Source organism: Mirounga leonina, unplaced genomic scaffold (genome assembly GCF_011800145.1).
Source record: "Mirounga leonina isolate KUSES-001 unplaced genomic scaffold, KU_Mleo_1.0 Mir_91, whole genome shotgun sequence".
Lineage (NCBI taxonomy): Eukaryota > Metazoa > Chordata > Mammalia > Carnivora > Phocidae > Mirounga > Mirounga leonina.
Genome location: NW_023270839.1, coordinates 29,417,386 through 29,440,668, shown reverse-complemented (window position 1 = coordinate 29,440,668; position 23,283 = coordinate 29,417,386). Strand labels below are relative to the sequence as shown.

Genomic DNA, 23,283 nt, shown 5'->3' with positions numbered 1-23,283 from the left:
ATATCCTCCTTCAACTCAATGTCTGGAGTCTAGTCTGAAAGGGCCTTATACATGAAGAAGCTAAAAGCTTATAAGAATAAGACAATCTAGATAATAACCATGCATATGTTATTATTTTATAAATTGATGGCTAGAGAAAAAAAATCCCAGAGAAAAGGAAGGAGGTTATGCACAAATATGCTAGAGGGTTATGTTAACAATAATACAAAAATAACCTTAGTACTCCAAAAGAAGATAATGGTAAAACACAATACACTTATCCAGCAGAATGCTATCTATCTATACATTAAAATGAATAATTAAAGGATTTTGTTATAAAAGGAAAAAATGCTCAACAGGGCTAAATGGGTAAGAATGAAATACAAAATTATACATTATAGTCTAATATACAAAGCATATGTATATGTATAAAGATTAAAAAAGAACATGGAAAAGAAAAGCAATGTGATATGGGAGTGTCATATAATCCTATAACCATATAATAAGATAAAGGTGGTAAGATTATAATGAATAATTTTTTTTTCAATATTATTTGTATGAAGATAATCATTTTAAAGTATACATATAGTAATACTCAGAGGCTGGCTGTAGACTATTTTTCACCAAAACTTTAGATACTTGAGAACACTGTATCATGTTATATGTGGCATCTTTTCCAGTATAAAGGACAACTGGGTTATGCCTTTGAATAAAGATTGAGTACCCACAGACATCTAGTCTTACTCTTGGAAACTCTGGGATTTACAGTTATTGAGTATACTCAGCTAGAATCTGAAATTAACACTGTTTCAACAGAAGATCGTGTCAGCTTCTTGGAATATTACAGTATGCCTCAATCACATGGTGGTATTGGAGATGGACACAGGCTGGCCTGGAATGTAAATGAGCACATTTACATTTTGTTTAGAAATCAGCACCTAAGCAGCTACAAGGATCCATCCTTTGAGAATCCTTCTCTGATTCCAATCAGGGAGTTAAGTCATTATCCAACCTGGGAGGCTGTACCCTAAAGAGCACTGATTCACTGAGGCATGCACCTGTCTCCTAGGAAAACAGGCTCTCCTGATAGGCATGCCAGTATGTTGGTTTGTGATGCACCAGACCGGTCTCTGAGGATGCCAAACATTCTACTCCATTTTATCCTCACAACTCCGCGGATCAGGCATAATTATTAACCCCCCCACTTTTTAACAAAAGGAACTGAGACACCATAAAGCTTACATAAACTATGCAAGTTCACAGAGCCAGTAAGTGTCTAAGCCAGGAACTGAACCCAGAGCCCACGCGTTTAACCATTACACTATGCTACCATGAAAATGAGAGAATTGCAAAACTTTAGGGGAAAAAGTATCAAGTTAGAAAATGCCTGCTTCAGGGGCACCTGGGTGGCTCAGTTGGTTAAGCGACCGCCTTCGGCTCAGGTCATGATCCTGGAGTCCCGGGATCGAGTCCCGCATCGGGCTCCCTGCTCGGCGGTGAGTCTGCTTCTCCCTCTGACCCTCCTCCCTCTCATGCTCTCTGTCTCTCATTCTCTCTCTCTCAAATAAATAAATAAAATCTTAAAAAAAAAAAAAAAGAAAGAAAGAAAATGCCTGCTTCAATTCTATATTATTAAATTCACATGAATGATAGAGCTGCTTATACCTCCACATATGATAGGAAACAAACCAAGGTTGGAGAAGAAAAGACATCCCATTGTTCACCTCTCTCTCCTGCAAAGTCAGGGAAGCACATATATTGTGACTGTAGAAAAGTCCCTAGTGTCCCCATCTTTCTAAAAAGTTCTCTAAAGCATTACATAATGCCCCGAATTCACAAGAGCATAATTTATACTACCAGATAAATTCCATGGTATGTGGGCTAGAGGCTCTCCGATGACAGGCACTTGCAGGAAGAAGCATCTGGCTGACGATCCTTACTTTACTACTAGTCTTTGGTTTGGAAAACAGGCAGTTTTCGAGTCCCTGTGGGTCCAGCCGTCACCAGGCAATGGGAGTGTGCCGTCTCCAGAAGCCCCAGACAGCCTGTAATATCAGCTGTGAGGACTGGGACAGTCCCTATGCTCAGCATTGACGTGGCTGTCACAGCAGGGAACCGACACTGAAAAGGCTCACTAGACGGGGACAAAAATATCAATGTCACAGACTGATGCTCCTCTGAGGGAGAGGCAAGATCATTTACAAGCTATGAAAAGTTGAAGGTTGAGAGGATATTTTCACCTTGGCCTTCACCAAAAAGACTGTTAATTAGTGCGACTTAAGACAACAGGGCAAGAAAATAAAATCAGCTTAGGAGAGAAGAAAACAGTTGCTGACAACAGAAGGAAAGCAACTGGGCCTAAGGCCAAATACCTGCTCCTTCCTTGCAGTTGCAGCCTGAGGGCCAAGGAGGGAGGGGAGAACAAACAGGGCCTCAATACACCACGGATTTGAGTCCCTATTGCTTCTGCAATTGAGTGGCTTTGTTAAGCAAAAACAAACAAAAAACAAGCATAAAAACAATGAATTAGGATTGAAAGTAGATAATCAATCAACTTATTAAAACAGAATTTAAAAAACACCCAAGTTTTCAGCAAATAAAATTCTGGCAGGAGCCTCTTGCTGGAGGCAGAGGGAGCATTTCTTATAAAAAGCATCTGCAACTTTTTCTCCTCATCTCACTTCCCTTTCTGGGTTCTCTTCTTTTGATCCTGCTGCAACCAGCACGCCCAAGCCCCTCGAAGGTCTTACTTCCCTGGAACATGTGAAACTAAACGATATTTAGGAAAACACTGCCGTTCCTTCTATTCCCTCTAAGACAGATGACTGTATTTTAAGTTACTAAAAATTTAGGAAGGACCAAATAGGAAATAGTAATCAAAGACTAAAACAGAACAAAACTACTTCTCAAGCAAAATCAATGAAAGTAGCTAACAAATAATTTAAAAATAAAATTTCTCAAACAAAATCAGTGAAAGTAGCATCGCTTCTCGGCCTTTTGGCTAAGATCAAGTGTAGTATCTGTTCTTATCAGTTTAACAAAATCAGTGAAAGTAGCCAAAAAGTTTACATAGTCCCACATCCTATTGTCCTAAGCCAAAAAGGTTGGTTCCACTTTGTATCTACTTTGTATCTGCTTTCCTGTCTTCTAGAGAAAGAATAACAGAACTAAAATGTGTATGAACTTGCATGTGTGTTGAGGAGTGCAGGAAAGAGGCCTACCCACCGGCTCCCCTCCCCATGTCACATTTCTGTCCACAGTCTGAATTACCACTTTGTTACATTTCTTTAAATCCAAAGTTTTCCCTTTGAGAGTCTTGGGATGCGGGTTGCCCTGAATCTCCATCACCAGCAAGCCTGCCTTCAAACAAATGACAATCAAGGTCCACTTATAGCTAAGAACTGATATACTCACTTGTACAAGTTCCCCCCGGAGACGTGAAAGAACTCAACTTTCTTTTTTCTTTCTTCCTTTCCTTCCTCTCTGTATTTATTGAACTCTGGGAGGCTAGTACCTTCCCACTTTACTCTAATTTCCAGTCTTATAGGCATAGCCAGATGGAAGGGGGGTGTTTGACACCTCGTCTTACTCAGGCATTAGCTGCAGCCTCCAGTGAAAGAGTTCTGGGAGGCTCAGTTGGGTGAAATTACTTCTCACATTCAAGAAGTGAGCTCACAAAAGTCACTCCTTTGCATGTTCACAACCTACATGATAACCAGTAAGGATGGTGCGGGAATAGGAAAGGACAAGATTCTCTCACAAAGTTTTCATATTGTGTTTATTTAAATATTGAATTAACCAGGACTAGAATATCAAACAAGCAAACAAACAAAGAAGGAATTGGATGCCATTCTGATGCTGTGCTTAGGATCTATCTAATCAGAGTCAGGTCATGTGCTTCTTTTTTTTTCCTGCCAATTTTTAACTTTATTCAAACAACCTGTAACATCGTTTCCCTAAATCCAATATGTGAACCACCTGCCTCAAAGCCCCAAGATGCTTGCTAAAAATGCAGATACCTTGACAGTCCCCCAGGCACAGTGACTCAGTTTCCTGATGATTCTTAAATATGCTGATATTTGAGGGGTTCTCAGACTTTAAAGTACATGAGAATCATGTTGAGAATATGCATAAAATGCATATCTTTGGACTGGGATTCAGTGGTTCTGGATGAGGCTCCCAATCTGCTTTTTTTTTTTTTTTTTTAACTTATTTAGATTCTTTTTTCCTTTTTTTTTTTTTCTGTTTCTTGAGTATATTTGACACACAAATGTTACATTAGTTTCAGGTGTATAATATAGTGATTCAACAACTCTATACCTTATGCTGTGCTCACCACAATGGAGCTACCATCTGTCACCATACAATGCCATTACAATACCATTGACTATATTCCCTGTGCTGTACCTTTTATTCCTGTGACTTATTCATTCCATAACTGCAAGCTTATCTCCCACTCCTCTTCACCTACACCCAACACCCATCCCCCTCCCCTCTGGCAATCATCAGTTTGCTCTGTGTATTTATAGGTCTGATTCTGCTTTTCTGTTTGTTCATTCATTTGTTTTGTTTTTTAGAATCCACATATAAGCAAAATCATATAGCATGGTTTTTATCTAACTTATTTCACTTAGTGTAACCCTCTCCAGGTCTACCCATGTTGACGCAAATGGCAAGATCTCATTATATATATATATACATATATATATGTATATGGCTTCAAAGTAAAAAATATATATATTAGACACGGATTACCAGCTCTTCTTTATCATATATACCACCTCTTCTTTATCCATTCATCTATAGACGGACATTTGGTTTCCTTCCATGTCTTGGCTATTGTAAATAATGCTACAATAAACAGAGGGGTGCATATATATTTTCTAAATAGCATTTTGTTTTCTTTGGGTAAATACCCAGTAGTGGAATGACTGGATCATATGGCATTTCAATTTTAATTTTTCGAGGAACCTCCATACTGTTTTCCACAGTGGCTATACCAACAGAGCATGAGGGTTCCTTTTTCTCCACACTTATATGGTCAATCAATCTATGACAAAGGAGACGAGAATATACAATGGGGAAAAGACAGTCTCTTCAATAAATGGTGCTGGGAAAACTGGACAGCAACATGCAAAAGAATGAAACTAGACCACTTTCTTACACCATACACAGAAATAAACCCAAAATGGATTAAGACTTACATGTGAGACCTAAAACCATAAAACTCCGTTTAAAGAAATGTTAACACAAGCAGTAATTTCTTTGACATCAGCCATAGCAACATTTTTCTAGATATGTTTCCTGAGGCAAGGGAAACAAAAGCAAAAATAAAATATTGGGGCCACAGCAATCTGCATTTTTAGAAAGCCACTCCAGTAATTCTGAAATAGGAGCACACTGTTCACAACACTGCACAGTTTCTGAGTATTGTGCAATGCAGGCAGCTCTACTCCCCAGCTCTTTGACTACTGATAGGTCTCAGTTTTATCTTACAAGTCTTGGTCTTTTCTGTTCTCTCTGTGGTGCCTTCCCCAGTGCTAATTTACCCCCATGCTTCCATTACTGTACAGCCTACTGTTTAGATTCAAGTGCAGAAAGAAACTTCACTGGGGATGCAGAATATTTCATGGAAAATGCAGCTATGGAAGAGATAGATCACAACTAGGAATCTCATTGCTCAGGATGTCCTTCTCAGATAAATCACGTTGTACCACCCTCAACTGACCTGAACACACCTTGCCACCAGCCCTGATTTGGGTCACATTCTTACAGCTAGGTCCCCCTAGCCTGCGCTCCAAACCCAGGCATGGCTAATGCCTTAAGTTGTATTGGTGGTCCCTGCCCTGGACTGCCAGCTCTTCTATTACCATCCCCTGAACTGTGACTCACCCTGATCTCAGACTTCCCTGTTACACTGCCCCCTCTTTTATAATAATCTATGTTTAATATAATTGGCTTTTGTTTTATTTACTTTGAAGACTTATTTTACAGATTTGCATTTCAAAAGTGTAAGCAATACCATAACAGAAATTTGGGGAAAAGAGAAAACTTGGAAAAATAAATTAAATAATGAAAGAATATTGAAAGTAATACACTTCTTTTTCTCCATTTTACAAATTAGAAAACTGGGATAAAGAACAATGAGCAGCATTCCAACTGTATTTTTTCATATATGCACCTTTAGTCACATGAATAGATGGGTTAGCCTGGTGATGGGTATTAAAGAGGGCATGTATTGAATGGAGCACTGGGTGTTATACGCAAACAATGAGTCATGGAACACCACATCAAAAACTAATGATGTAATGTATGGTGATTAACATAACAAAATAAAATAAAATAAAATAAAAAAATAAAACAACTTGTATCTTGGGGCGCCTGGGTGGCTCAGTCGTTAAGTGTCTGCCTTCGGCTCAGGTCATGATCCCAGGGTCCTGGGATCGAGCCCCACACCCAGCTTCCTGCTCAGCGGGAAGCCTGCTTCTCCCTCTCCCACTCCCCCTGCTCGTGTTCCCTCTCTCGCTGTGTCTCTCTCTGTCAAATAAATAAATAAATAAATCTTTAAAAAAAAACTAATGTGTATCTTATATTTCCCCCAATATTCACCAATTTATCTCTTTATATATTCATTAACAAATATTTAATATACTAGTGTCACACTGCTGGTTTATATTCTTTTAAAACTTTTGCTGATACAATAAGCAAAATGTGATACAACTTTTTGATTTAATTTTTATTATTTTGATTGCTAGTGAAGTTGAACATAATTTTCAAATAGTTGTCTATTAATTGTACTCCATTATTTATTAAATATCCACTTAAATCCTTTCTCCATTTGTCTTTTGAGGACTTTGTGACTTTTTGCTTAAAAACACTTTATATATAAAAATTGTCAGGGCACTTGGGTGGTTCAGTCGGTTAAGCGTCTGCCTTCAGCTCAGGTCAGGATCCTGGAGTCCCGGGATTGAGCCCTGTATCAGGCTTCCTGCTCAGTGGGGAGTCTACTTCTCCCTCTCCCTCTGCCCCTACACCTGCTCCTTCTCTTTCTCTCTCCCTCATTTTCCTCTCTCAAATAAATAAAATCTTAAAAAAAAAAATAAAAATGGTTAATTCTTTGTTGATCATAATTGCTACATTATTTTCTCAGTCTGTAGTCTGTATTTTTATTTTGGTGGTTTAAAATTTTTCATGTTTGTTCTCTCTCCCTCTCTCTCAAATAAGTAAATAAAATCTTTAAAAAATAAAAAAAAAAAATTTTAAAAGGGCGCCTGGGTGGCTTAGTCGGTTAAGTGTCTGCCTTCGGCTCAGGTCATAATCCCAGGGTACTGGGATTGAGTCCACATCAGGGGTCCCTGCTCAGGGGGAAGTCCTGCTTCTCCCTTTGCCTCTGCCCCTCCCCCCTGCTCACGCACTCTCTCTCTCAAATAAATAAATAAAATCTTAAAAAAATAAAAAATAAAATTTTTCATATATTGAAATATTTTAAAAATCATGTTAAGTAGTTCCATTTGTAAATGTCTTCATTTATGATCTGCTTTTTTCTTTTACTTGACATAAAAAATTATTTCCTCTCCAGATGTTTGATAAATATACAGTTGTTTTTCCCTAATTTTCATTTAATCTACTGGAATTTGGAATAAGATTTGCATTTGTCTCCCAGTTTCTCCTTAGGCCTTTACAATATCCAAGACACTGTCTTCTCTACACATGGTTATTGTATTCCTTTTTTAAAACCTAGTAGGATTAAGCAAGCATTAAAGGGTGTCCTCTGTATTATAGCTAATCATGCATGGGTTGGACTCCCTGCTTGAGTATGAGCTCCTTGGGGTAGAAACTCTATTATATTAATCACTCACTCTGCCAGCCACCCTGCCTGCCCTAATTTCAGCACAGAGACTGATGCCAAGAATGTGTTCAAAATTCTATTTACAGAATAAATTGAAAGTCAGGATCCTTTGGCTTTATTAAATATTTTCAATGTTATAAATTCTAACTCTGATAAACTAGTATTAACGGTGTAGTTCTAATGGAAAGATGGTATAACTCTAAATTCACAGTTGTATGTAAATTTAAGTGGTGTTTTGCTAAAGATACTCAGAAAAGTCCCCATCGAGAAGGGTGCCTGTTTTGTGGGAAGCAGATAGTTGGGGCTTTCAGACAGAACTTATGACATGGGTCATGGGTGAGTTGATTTGGCCTAGGAGGAAAGCAAGGTATTAAAACACACACACACACACACACACACACACTCCCCAGTATGTTTGAAAAAGCAATATCCCCACAGATTTTTCAGCTTGTAAAATATCTTATCTAATTAGGTAGTGTTTGTGTGAAGAGTGCCCTGGGAGCACTGATTGGTGAAGTGAGCTGCCCCGGGCCCCAGGACTCAGGCCCAGACCTGAACAACCTTTAGAGGAGTTGGCCTGGACTCTTGGCAGTCTCTAATGCTGCTCCCTTGAACCCACCCTGGTCTGAGGCTGGCACACAGGGGAACAACCATGAAGTGGGGCTAGAGAAGAGGGAGAAGGAATCCCTCCCCTTTGTACTGGACAGCAGAATGCTAGTAACTGCAGCAGCAACTCATTTTACTCAGGTCCGAGAACCATGGCAAAATTCCAGAGGGCTCTAAATTTATGCTCTAGGTTTTTATCCATAACTAAGTCAGAAATACATGCTGCTCCAGGGGGTCCTGGTTGATCTCTTGGCAAGAGAAGAATGGGACATCTTGACTGACTAGTTCATCTATATGCCAAGCAGAAGGGAGGAGGTCATTACTAGAAGAATGGAGAATACTTGCCAGAAGAATCATCAGATGCCACCTAGACAGATGTTGTTAAAGTGAATATTGAAATCAGAATTTTGTGGGAAATTCAGATGCAGCAAGGTAAATAATTCAGGTCAGACTGACAGCCCTGGAACTATAATAGGGCTATCTATATAAATCCATTACAGAGATTTTCAGTGGTCTCCCAGGACTCTCCCAGCCTCTAAACATTTAATTCTAGCAAGAGCTTAGGACAGTGGATACTTACATGTGTTAGAATATTTGCAGTTTCAATCTGCTTAATGTGTCAAGGGTAGCAGCATGCCCTCTATTTTTATTTTTAAAATCTCTACCCTGAAGCAGGGAGTTCCATGTGCCATACATTCATTGTCCAACAAATATGAATTATTTCTCTTATGATTTCCACTCTGGGCATACCTCAGTTCTTGGGATATCTATTTCCCTTACAGAGATTTTTTATAAGAATATTTAACTCTTACTATGTAAGTTACTGTTTTAATGTTTTCCTGATTTCATTAATCCTCACAGCAACACTTACAGGTTGGAAGCACTATTATAAAACTACCTGAACAAAATGAAACATCATAAAGGTTAAGTAATGTGCCCAAGGTATCATAACTAGTAAGTAGTAGAACTAGGGTATAAACCTGATTATAAACTGACTCCAAAGTTGCTGTTCATAACCATGAAAACATAGGGTCTTTTCTCAATGATCTGATCTAAAGTAGGTGAGAAGAACATTTGCTTTAAGAATAAGAACCTGAGAAAACACTTTGAGGAGGTTCCAAGCTGGCAGAGTAGTAGAGGGACCCTGGACTTGCCTTGTCCTTTGAATACAACTAGATCAACCTTCAACTATTTTGAACAAGTAGGTATAGAAACAATCCACACATTTGGAGTGAGTGAATTTGGCAGAAGCAAGGTTCAGAGCCCTGAACTGGGGGACTGGGTTGGGGGGGCACAGGGCTAGGAAGGGGGGGAAGCCCAGTTCAGGGAGCACAGTCAGGAAGAGGGAGAAAGTCAGAAAGATTGCAGACCCCTCAATAAGCTGTGGTGAGTGGACATCAAAAGAAAGCAGAGGTAGCAATCCTTAAATCAGACAGATTAGATTTTAAAGCAAAGACTGTAATAAGAGATGAAGAGGGACACTATATCATACTTAAAGGGTCTATCCAACAAGAAGATCTAACAATCATAAATGTTTATGCCCCTACCTTGGGAGCAGCCAATTATATAAACCAATTAATAACAAAATTAAAGAAATACATTGACAATAATATAATAATAGTAGGGGACTTTAACACCCCACTCACAACAATGGACAGATCATCTAAGCACAAGACCAACAAGGAAACAAGAAGTTTGAATGACACACTGGACTAGACAGACTTCACAGATATACTAGAGCATTCCATCCTAAAGCAACAGAATGCACATGGAATATTCTCCAGAATAGATCACATACTGAGTCATAAATCAGGTCTCAACAGATTCCAAAAGATTGCGATCATTCCCTACATATTTTCAGATCACAATGCTTTGAAACTTGAATTCAATCATGAGAGGAAATTTGGAAAGAACTCAAACAATTGGAAGTTAAAGAGCATCCTACTAAAGAATGAAAGGGCCAACCAGAAAATTAAAGATTTTAAAAAATACATGGAAACTAATGAAAATGAAAACACATCTGTTCAAAACCTTTGGGATACAACAAAGGCAGTTCTAAGAGGGAAGTACAGTGCAATATAAGCCTCTCTCAAAAAATTAGAAAAATCTCAAATACACAAGTTAACCTTACACCTAAAAGAGCTGGAGAAAGAACAACAAATAAAGCCTAAACCAAGCAGTAGAAGAGAAATAATAAAGATTAGGGCAGAATTCAGTGAAATTGAAACCAGAAAAACAGTAGGACAGTTAAATGAAACTAGAAGCTCGTTCTTTGAAAGAATTAGTAAGATAGATAAAACTCTAGCCAGACTTATCCAAAAGAAAAGAGAAAGGGCCCAAATTAATAAAATCATGAATGAAAGGGGAGAGATCACGACCAACACCCAAGAAATAGAGACAATTTTAAGAACTTATTATGAGCAACTATATGCCAACAAATTAGGCAATCTGGAAGAAATGGATGCATTCCTGGAAACTTAGAAACTACCAAAACTGAAACAGGAAGAAACAGAAAACCTGAACAGACCAATAGACAGCAAGGAAATTAAAGCAGTAATCAAAACAACAACAACAACAACAACAACAACAAAACCTTCCATAAAACAAGAGTCCTGGGCCAGATGGCTTCCCAGGGGAATTCTACCAAACATTTAAAGAAGAAATAATACCTATTCTACTAAAGCTATTTTAAAAAATAGAAATGGAAGGAAAACTTCCAAACTCGTTCTATGAGTTACCTTGATCCCCAAACCAGAAAAAGACCCCATCAAAAAGGAGAATTACAGACCAGTATCCCTGATGAACATGGATGTCAAAATACCCAGATAGTAGCCAATAGAATCCAACAGTACATTAAAAGGATTATTCACCATGACCAAGTGGGATTTATTCCTGGGATGCAATGGTGGTTCAACATTCGCAAATCGATCAACCTGATAGATCACATTAATAAAAGAAAGGACAAGAACCATATGATCCTCTCATTTGATGCAGAAAAAGCATTTGACAAAATATAGCATCCTTTCTTGATTAAAACTCTCCACAGTATGGGGATAGAGGGAACATACCTCAATACCATAAAAGCCATCTACAAAAAGCCCACAGTGAATATCATTCTCAATGGGGAAAAACTGAGAGCTTTACCCTTAAAGTCAGGAACACAACAGGGATGCCCACTCTCAACCGCTGTTGTTCAACATAGTACTAGAAGTCCTAGCCTCAGCAATCAGACAGCAAAAATAGCCTCAGCAATCAGACAGCAAAAAGAAATAAAAGGCATTCAAATTGGCAACAAAGAAGTCAAACTCTCACTCCTGGCAGATGACATGATACTCTGTATGGAAAACCCAAAAGACTTCACTTCAAACTTGCTAGAACTCATACAGCAATTCGGCAATATGGCTGGTTACAAAATCAATGCACAGAAATCAGTTTCATTTCTATACACTAACAATCAGACAGAAGAAAGAGAAATTAAGGAATTGATCCCATTTACAATTGCACCCAAAACCATAGGATACCTAGGAATAAACCTAACCAAAGAGGTAAAGGATCTGTACTCTAAAAGCTACAGAACACTTATGAAAGAAATTGAGAAAGAAACAAAGAGATGGAAAAACATTCCATGCTCATGGATTGGAAGAATAAAATTGTTAAAATGTCTATGCTACCCACAGCAACCTACACATTTAATGCAATCCTTATCAAAATACGATCAACATTTTTCACAGAGCTGGAACAAACAATCCTAAAATATGTATGGAACCAGAAAAGACCCCAAATAGCTGGGGGAATGCTGAGAAAGAAAACCAAAGCTGGGAGAATCACAATGCCTGACTTCAAGTTATATTACAAAGCTGTGATCATCAAGACAGCATGGTACTGGTATAAAACCAGACACATAAATCAATGAACAGAATAGAGAGCCCAGAAATGGACCCTCAATTCTATGGTCAACTAATTTTTGACAAAGCAGGAAAGAATATCCAATGGAAAAAAAACAGTCTCTTCAATGAATGGTGCTAGGAAAATTGGACAGCTACATGCACAAGAATGGGACTGGACCACTCTCTTACACCATACACAAAGATAAACTCAAAATGGATGAAAGGCCTAAATATGCGATAGGAATCCATCAAAACCTTAGAGGAGAATGCAGACAACAACCACTTTCACCTCGGACACAGAAACTTCTTGCTAGACATTTCTCCAAAGGCAAGAAAAACAAAAGCAAAAATGAACTTTTGGGACTTCATCAAGATAAAAAGCATCTTCACAGCAAAGGAAACAGTCAACAAAAATAAAAGGCAACCTATGGAATGGGAAAAGATATTTGCAAATGACATATCAGATATGTCAGATACTTGGCTGGTATCCAAGATCTATGAAGAAGTTATCAAACTCAACACCCAAAAAAACCAAAAAATCTAGTCAAGAAATGAGCAGAAGACATGAACAGACATTTCTCCAAAGAAGACATACAGTTGGCCACAGACATGAAAAAAGGCTCCACATCACTTGGCTTCAGGGAAATACAAATCGAAACCACAATGAGACACCACCTCACACAAGTCAGAATGGCTAAAATGAACAAGTCAGGAAGCAACAAATGTTGGTAAGGATATGGAGTAAGGGGAACCCTTTTACACTGTTGGTGGGAATGCAAGCTGGTACAGCCACTCTGGAAAACAGTAGGGAGAATCCTCAAAAAGTTGAAAATAGAGCCACCCTATGACCCAGCAATTGCACTACTGGATATTACCCCAAAGATACAAATGTAGTGACCCAAAGGGTCACCTGTAACCCAATGTTTATAGCAGCAATGTCCACAATAGCCAAACTATGGAAAGAGCCCAGATATCCATCAACAGATGAATGGATAAAGAAGATGTGGTTCATATATACAATGGAATATTACTCAGCCATCAAAAAAGGATGAAATCTTATAATCTACATCAACATGGATGGAACTGGAGGGAATTATGCTGAGCGAAATAAATCAATCCTAGAAGGACAATTATCATTGATCACTCATATGTAGAATTTAAGAAACAAAACAGAGGATCACAGGGGAAGGGTGGGAAAAATTAAGTCAAAATCAGGGAGGGAGACAAACCATAAAAGACTCTTAACTATAGAAAACAAACAGGATTGTTGGAGAGGTGGTGGAGGGGGATGTGGTAACTTAGTGATGGACATTAAAGAAGGCACATGATGTAATGAGCACTGGGTATTATATGCAACTGATGAATTACTAAACTCTACATCTGAAACTAATGATGTACTATGTGTTAACTAATTGCATTTAAATAAAATAAGTAAAAAAAGTAAAAAATAAAAAAAAAGAAGAAATAAGAACCTGTGATTTCAAAAATTTTAAGATTCTCCTATAAAGTTCAGAGTGACCTATTGTCTGAATACATTTTCAATTCTGCAAAATAGAATGTTATTTTGTGAAAGTAATGAGGCAATGTCCCTAATGACCTGAAGGCAAATAAAATAATTTAGAGTTATTAGAGTTAATCCAGCAAACACTGAAAGGATGGTTTTATTCATTTTTATTGAAAATATTTACATGAAGATATATTCTTGCATTTATATTTTATAAGATGACAATTCATATGGATAAAAATTAAAATGAGATTTTTCATTATATTTGTATTCCAAATTATTATGCTTTACAATGTGCATTTATTTGTATAAGTTCTTTTGGATATATTAAATGTTTCTTCATTTATAAAGAAGAAAAGTAAAGATCCCAAAATTCCTCAAATGATGCCTAAAAGTGTTATTTGATAAATATGGCACTATTTCAAACTGGAAACAGAACCAAGCATGGTCTACCATTTCAGGAGGAAAAGTTCAGTTTGCCCCAGACAAAGGTCTTCCTATTGAACCTTCAAGATTTAAAATAATTCTAAGGCTTGAATTTGGCCAAGCAAACCAATCAATCAGTTAGCCAATCAATTAAAAGTTATTAGGTATGTGGATATTCATGTTAAAGACCCACTGAGTTTCAAGGGTTTTTCTGACCTTTTTTATCACTGTACAAGGTCATCTCTACTTCATATTATCCTTCCTTATGTGCTTCCAAGGTCTAAATACTAACCGTTCCCCATCTCAGATTGAAACTTCATTATCTAACTTTTTTCACTACCCCACAACCACCAAAGCAGCTCTCAGAGAGGTCTTCAGTCACTAAATCCCTTCTCATTCACAGATAATTAGGCTGCTCATATGACTTCCTGCCTGCCCTAGACTTCAACATAGCCCCTCAACTTCCAGTTTCCCAATACCAGATCATGCCTACTGCCTGCTTCCCTAAGCCTGCTCTCAGGCTACAGAACAAAGTCACCAGACAGCAGTGTACCTGGTCTGATCATTGTGGATAGCCTGGAGATTGGTGGGAACTGCCACTCTATTGATATAGCTGGGGGCGATGGGATTGAAGAAGGCAAAATTATCTGGTCAGTCTTGTAGCCATCCAGTTCCATATGGAGATATCATTACAATCTCATATTAATGAAGAAGACTCTGATCAGATTTGACTTGCTCTGGCTGAATTTCAAATTCAGGAAACTTAATTAGAATGGAAATTATTTTCTCTTGAGAGATTATACTCTGAAATATTTCAAGTGACATTTGATGGATATGCTTTTGATTTATTTCAATAGGCTCTATCAAGAAACCTTGGGCTGTAGAACAATATGTCGGACTCTTATTTACACTATAATATTCTAATGTGTTACATCTGTTGGGGTCAAAGAAATCTTGAAATCTGAGATAATCTCATGTCATGCAATCTGCATTAGCTTTACAGCTCCAAAATGGAAAATAATATCTATCAATATAACTTATTTGATTATTTTATGAAGACTTTATCCCCTGTATTAAGAGAATACTTTTAAAGGAAACAAATGATTGTATCTGCATTATCTTATCTTTATTTCTAACAGAATAAAACTTCAGATTGACTGTTGATTTCCACTGGCATTTTCCAAAGGAACTTTTATTGGAATAAATGTCTCAGCATTCCAGCCTATCACTACCACCTTTGAAATGTCCACTGCTTCACCTTTGAAATGTCCACTCCTTCTGTTTTTCCCTCTATCTTTCCTATAATCCCTTATTTCCTTTAACATCATTCTTTCCTTCCTCCATACCTTATACTATTCCATAATGAGTTTCAGTTCCCTTCTCTGTTGCTGATGATACTGGGATTCATTTATGCCCCAGTCACTATGCAGTGACTAAGTCCCCTGAAGATCTTTGACCAAACTGTTTCTGCAGTTCAAACGGCTTCTATAACTACAAATTTCTTGCTTCTGCTGATATTGACAATGAATTATCTACCCCTTGAAACACTATATTCCCTGTGCTTAGCATGTATTAAGTGTTTAATATGAGTTAATTAAATAAATGAGTAGATAAATCAGACTTTTTAAACTCAGCTATCTCCTTGTCCCCTATCTGTCACTGCAGTGGTCTCTTCTCTCCCTAATTAGTCTTTCTGCTACTATGTTAGGTTTCTGCTGCCCCAAACTACTCATGTTAGGTCCTTGTGTTTTACAGTCACTACCTGATAACATTATTACTTTCTTCAGTGCACTTTCTAACCATATCAGTCTTCTTTCTCCCCCATTTCTGCTAATCCTTGGACACAACTGGCCATCCTGTTGAGGTCAAAATTCAGCTCCAACTTCCTTCAATCTGTCTCTTAGCTCTAGAAAAGTACACCTAGATGGGATTTACATATAGTAGATCACTGGTGATCTGAACAAGACTTGTTCCAGAAAAGTAAGGATGTTGTGCTCAGGAAAATCTTAGAAGTGGAGAAATTAAAGGTAGGGAGTTAAGACCATGCAAAGAAAGTTGGCTGTAAAGGAAAGAAGAGAAATAAGAGTGCAACTGGAAGTAGAAACAAGGATGAAGAAAGACTTTTTAAATAAAACAAATTCAAGTATTGTTATAAGTTATGAGGAAAGAACCCAAGAGAGGAAGATACTGAAAACACTGAAGGTAGAGGTATGGCTGTGAAAGTCTGGTCTTGGAGGACATAGGAAGAAATGAGTGATAAGGCACAAGTGGAAGTATTAGCCAAAACAAAAAGAATTTCTTTTATTGAGGCAAGTGGAAAGGAATAAGAATGAGTATGGGTAACTGTAGGTAGAGGGATAAGAACAGTCAATTTTCTTTTTAAATAGGAATAAAGGTTATCTCCTGAAATAAGTCAGTAGCAAAAGAGAAGGCCTGAGGAGAGGGTAAAGACATAGAATCATCAATTACCTTAAGATTTTTTTTAATGAGATTATCCAAATGTTCTGGATGCAGTAAAATATACACTCTCAAACTGCTGGCAGCATTGCCAAAATGTTTTTGGAAATCTATCTGACCTAAAAATATTCATATATTTGAATCTATTAACTTTGTTTCCAATAAAATAATTCAAAATATAGATAGTTTATGTACCAAAGTGTTCACTGCAAAACTGGAAACAACCTAATTGTCCAATGATAGAGATGTGGCTCTATAAGTAAACCAATTAGTTATAATTAACTAATTATAAATATATCAAATTAATTGTTAATTAAATTAATTAATCATGGTATGTCCAAGCAATACGAATCTATGTAGACATTTAAATAATGTCTACCAAGAATTTTTAATTTCATGGAGAATTTCTTTTATGAAAAATAAATCCAATGACTTTATTATGTTAATTAAATATGTCATAGACTATAAAAAGAAAATGAATAAAATGATAGCAATATACAGAATTATTCTTACATTTTTGTAAATATTTTTCAGTATTTTCCAAGTTTTCTACAGAGATGTATATATTATTTTTATCATCAGAAAGTACATATCAAGTATTTTTTAAAAATCCCTGGTAAATGTTAAGACTAGTATTGGAGAGGAGGAAAAAAAGAATAGTTTCTAAGTGAAAATAAAAATGAAGACAAAGTGGGTAAAATAAAGTACAGACTCCTGGAGCTCAGTTAATTAACAATATTGGACATTTTCTGAGTCGGCATTGCAAAAGTACAAAATAAAGATTGCAGATTTGGGCCTCAGATATGTTGAACATTTAAAAATTGCATGATTTAACATAAAAGATATGCATTTCTGGTTCTTCTTGAAAAAAAAGTAAAACAGAAGTTCAATGAACACTGGGACTCCATTTTAATACAGTAATAGGCCCCTGGACATGCGGTATGGCTGCCCTCCTCAGGTGAATTATGTGACTGCAGTTATCCATAATCCTCACCACCATATTCCCTTGTTTTCCTGACAATGAGATTAAATGTCAGTTGCCTTTTGTTCATCACCCTTTCTTTCATATACATATATATACATATATGAATATATATACATATATGAATATATATACATATATGAATATATATACATATATATACATATATATACATATATGAAAGAAAGGGGGTTATCTTGGGGCAACTGGGTGGCTCAGTCAGTTGAGCATCCTACTCTTGGTTTTGGCTTGGGTCATGATCTCATGAGAGGATTGCTTTGAGGACAAACGTATGTCTACTTCAGCATCCAAAGTACTATTGTAATAATAATAATATTGAATATTGCAAAACAATATTCATACTGGTATCCAGCATTAAGAGTAAAATACTGATTCATATAAATGTGTATCAATAAGTGATAGCTTTGAGGGCGCCTGGGTGGCTCAGTTGGTTAAGCGACTGCCTTCGGCTCAGGTCATGATCTCAGGGTCCTGGGATCGAGCCCTGCATCGGGCTCCCTGCTCGGCAGGAAGCCTGCTTCTCCCTCTCCCACTCCCCCTGCTTGTGTTCCCTCTCTCGCTGTCTCTCTGTCAAATAAATAAATAAAATCTTAAAAAAAAAAAAAAGTGATACCTTTGAAAAACAAACAATCCGTGAAAGATCAGAGAAATCTACTAAACTGAACCAGAAGAGCAAAGTAGCAACCAACTGAAGAGTAAGTGTTAAAACTACAATGAAATATTAAAACACAATTCACTAGTAGATCTAGACTGTCACTTAATTAGGTTTGGCACATACGGGTTCTAGTGGTATATTTCTCACTTTTATCACAAGTAAGTTAAAAATCAAACACAAAATGAAACAATGATAACGTGTTCTTCAATCTACAACTTTAAAAGATATTCCAATATATTCCTGTAGATGAATGGGGTGTTGTTCATGGAACTCCACAAAAGTATATTACATTGGCAGCTCAAATTAACTTGATGATGGTCACTAATGTGTCACATGTGACATTAACATATTTAGATTCATATGGTGCTTTTATTTACTTATTATCATTTTAATTTGTTTCAGTTTTTTTTTTTTAAGATTTTATTTATTTTTTGACAGAGAGAGACACAGTGAGAGAAGGAACACAAACAGGGGGAGTGGGAGAGGGAGAAAGCAGGCTTCCCGCAGACCAGGGAGCCTAATGCATGGCTTGATCCCGGGACCCTGGGATCATGACCTGAGCCGAAGGCAGTGCCTAACAACTGAGCCACCCAGGCGCCCCTTCAGATGTATTTTTAAGTAAAAATCAAATATTTGCAGAAGATATCTGCAAGAACCTCTGAGAAATGCTAAAAGTTGAACAACACTGAACTAAATGGCCTCAACCTCACCTTCAGACTCAGATATTCTTAATGTCTTTGTTAAAGACATTAAGATTAAACAGTAGAATAACATTAGTTTTAGTTTATGCTTTCAATGCTCATCAAAGAACATTGATTTCTCAAATCTTTTAGGATTTTGGAGTAGACATAATAAAACTAGTGGAAATATTAACAATAAAATGAATCCAGAGATGAGTAAATCCTTCTCATCTGTAACTCCTAAGAAACTCCTAAAAAAAGACAAAGAGCAGTATTCATTCTTCATTTGTACACATTCTAATCTCATAGACAGCTGGAGAATTCAAACTCATCTACTAAGGATTATATGTATTACTAGTTAGATATTCAGTTTACTTAGGCTGGAATTATTTTGATTATGTTTACAGAAGCATTCTAAAATATATTTTACAGAAAATGTTTTTATTTTGTCCATTTATGAATATTCAATTACTTCATCCAAGACTTAAATGGTATCATATCAAGCCTAAACCTTCTACAACCTATCTTTCAAAAGACAAAGACTATTACCTATTGACTTGATCATTTCATTTCTAAGAAAATACCTTAAAGAAATAATCCTAATAACAGAATAAAGCTTTGGGGTGCCTGGGTGGCTCAGTCAGTTAAGCATCCAACTCTTGGTTTCAGCTAGGTCACGATCTCAGGGTCCTGAGATTGAGCCCTGTGACAGCCCATGTTGGGTGTGGAGCCTGCTTAAGATTCTCTCTCTCCCACCCCCCTTCTCTTTCTCTCTCTAAAAAAAAACCAAAACAAAACAAAAAACAAAAAGAGAGAGAGAAAAAAAAGCTTTATTCATGAAAAGGTTCACTGGATAATTATATATATTTAATTTGGAAGCATTATTATTAATATAATGCTGTGCAGAAGAGAGTGAAAAATAAACATTAAATAATAAAGAATTATAAGGATGTAGATAATATTGGACATTTTTTAATGTAGTCAAGTTTTAAATAAACTTTTTTAGAACAGTTTTAGAATTTAGAAAATTGAGAAGATAGTACAGAGTTCCCATACTGTAATTTGTCTCATGTTTTTCTCATGATTAGACTAGAGTTATGGGTTTAAGGAGGAAAATCTGAGGTACAGTGTCAATTTCATCACATCATAGCAAGGGTACATACTATCAACCTGATATATGACTGGTGATGTTGACCTTGATCATCTGGCTCAAACAGTGTTTATTAGTTTTCTCCACTGTAAGGTCACTCCCCTTCACTTTTTGTTTTGTTTTTTTTTTGGTTTGTTTTTTTGTTTGTTTATTTTATTATGTTATGTTAATCACCATACATTACATCATTAGTTTTTGATGTAGTGTTCCATGATTCATTGTTTGCGTATAACATCCAGTGCTCCATTCAGTACGTGCCCTCTTTAATACCCATCACCAGGCTAACCCATTCTCCCACCCCCCTCCCCTCTAGAACCCTCAGTTTGTTTCTCAGAGTCCATAGTCTCTCATGGTTCATCTCCCCCTCTGATTTCCCCCCCTTCATTTTTCCCTTCCTATGATCTTCTTTTTTTTTTTTTTTTTAACATATAATGTATTATTTGTTTCAGAGGTTCAGGTCTGTGATTAAACAGTCTTACACAATTCACAGTGCTCACCATATCACATACCCTCCCCAATGTCTTTAAGATACTGTATTTTTTGAGAGAATGTGACTACTATGCACAGCCATACTTAAGGAATAGAAAATTACACTGCCTCTCCTTTAGAATGGAGTATCTTCATAAATTATTTACAAAATTTCTGCATGAGAGATTTGTCTTCCCCCTCCCATTTATTAACTTACTCATTTATTTACTTATATCAGTATAAACTCATAGATACTTGCTTTATACTTCAGGTTATAATCAAATATTACTTTATTTTGTTGTCAGTTTTTTCTAGCTTTGGCAATTAGAAGCTCTTTCAGTTGGCTCCTCTGCCCCTTTGCCATACCCTTATCAGTGTGGGTTTGGGTTTGTTATTTTCTGTTAGTGTGTGTGTGTTTGAGCACTCCCTAACTTTCTAAAACTACAAAGATGAGCTCCAAGTTCATCTTGAATATGTGTTTCCCCTAGAAATAGCTATTTCTCCAAGGAGTTTTGGTATTAGAAAATATCAAGTATTTCTATCTGAATGGTATTAGAAATGAAGATTGGGTGTTAGATGTACTAATTAGTACTAGGGTGTCATTTCTGTTTTTAGACCCTCTCTTCTGACAGCAAGGAGATAAATGTATATACACAGATCTAGAACTACTTCCACACATAACTATCTAAACATGAATTCTTACTAATGTCTCCAACTTTTATCCATTGCCATATGGATCATTCTAGCCTCCTCTCTTTAATTATCTATAAATTGCCAACCCAACAGTGAGAAATTTGCCTCCCCCCACCCATCATTCATTCACATAATCATTCAATTCCAATATACAGGTAGAACAGTATCATATTTGTTAACCTGCATTTGATGGGAAAAACCTTATTGATGAGACTACAGTTCTTATGTGTTTTTCCTTGTGTCTTTGGTGTTAGACTCCACTAATTTCCAAATTTACTTGTATCAGCACCTTTCCCCCGATCCCCATTAGAGATATGGTTTCATGTTTATGGCATATTTCTATTCTTTTGTCACTGTCTACATTGCTTCTTGAAATCTCATAACCTTCTAAATTAAAATTTTAATAAAAATAATTTGCCTAGGGCACCTGGGTGGCTCAGTTGGTTATGCGACTGCCTTCGGCTCAGGTCATGATCCTGGAGTCCCGGGATCGAGTCCCGCATCGGGATCCCTGCTCAGCAGGGAGTCTGCTTCTCCCTCTGACCCTACCCCCTCTCATGTGCGCTCTCTCTCTCTCGAATAAATAAATAAATAAAATCTTAAAAAAAAATAAAAGAATAATAATTTGCCTATATATTAAGGTGCACTCTTTGTGTTATAAAGGTCTATGGGTTTGACAGATGCATAATCTCATGACTCCACTACTACAGCATCACACATAAATAGTTTTATGGTTTAAAAAAAAAATCTAACTTCATCTATTCATCCCTCTCTCTCTCTTCCTGAACTCTTGGCGGCCACCCATCTTTTTCTCTGTAGTTTTTTTCCTTTTCAGAATGTCATATAATTGGAATCTTATATAGCCTTTTAAAATTAGCTTATTTCACTTAGAATTGCATTAATTGTATAATTATTATCATACACATCTTTCCATGGCTTGACCATGGCTTCCATCAGTTTTTATTGCTAAATAATATTTTATTGTACAGATATAGCAGAATTTCTTTATCCATTCACTTAATTGAAGGATATCTTTATTATTTACAATTTTTGGTGATTATTAATAAACCTGCTATAAACATTTGCCTTTAGGTTCTTGTGTGTATATAACTTTTCAACTCAGTTGGATAAGTACTTAGGAGCACAATTACTGGGTCACATGGCATGACTATGTTTAGCTTTGTAAGAAACCGCTTGTCTTCTAAAGAAGCTGTAGCATTTTTGCATTCCTACTGGCAATGAATGAGAGTTCCTGTTTGTCTCCATCCTTGCAAGCATAAGTTTTGGGAATTTAGCCATTTTAATGGCGCTTAGTGATACCTCGTTGTTTTAATTTACATTCCTGAATGACAAATGATGTTGATAGTCTTTTTGTATGCTTATTTCTTACCTGTGTATCTTCCTTGGTGAGGTGTCTATTGAGATCTTTTTAGATCTTTCTTCAGGTGTGTGGGTTGTTTTTTTTTTAATTATTATTTTGAGTTTTAGAAATTCTTTATATATTTTGGACACAACTTCTTCATAAGATATATGTATTACACATATTTTATCCTAGTCCGTCTGTAACATTATTTCAGTTTGTTAATAGTGTGTTTAATTAAGTTTTTAATTTTAATAATGTTCAACTTATTAATATTTTTCTTTCATGGATTGTGCTTTTGGTGTTGTATCTAAAAATTCATCAGTTTGAGTGACCAAACTCAAGGTCACCTAAATTTTCTCATATATTGTCTCTTATTGATCTTTGTGTCTATTGTTTTCTCAATACTATACTGTCTTGATTACTGCACTTCTATAGTAAGTCTTGATCACTAAGGTAATTGATCAGTCTTCCCACATCATTCTTCCTCAGTCATTTGTTGGCTATTTTGGGCCTTTCATCTTTTCATAAAAATTTAATATCAGTTTGTCAATATCCACAAAACA

The 23,283-nt window shown here is 36.5% G+C and overlaps 1 non-coding gene across 1 annotated transcript; it reads left to right on the top strand.

The window, feature by feature from the left end:
* The first annotated feature begins 2,960 nt into the window (after positions 1 to 2,960).
* Positions 2,961 to 3,152, top strand: LOC118003795. The gene has a single exon (XR_004677428.1). It is a non-coding gene; the product is annotated as a U2 spliceosomal RNA (small nuclear RNA).
* The last annotated feature ends 20,131 nt before the right edge of the window (positions 3,153 to 23,283 follow it).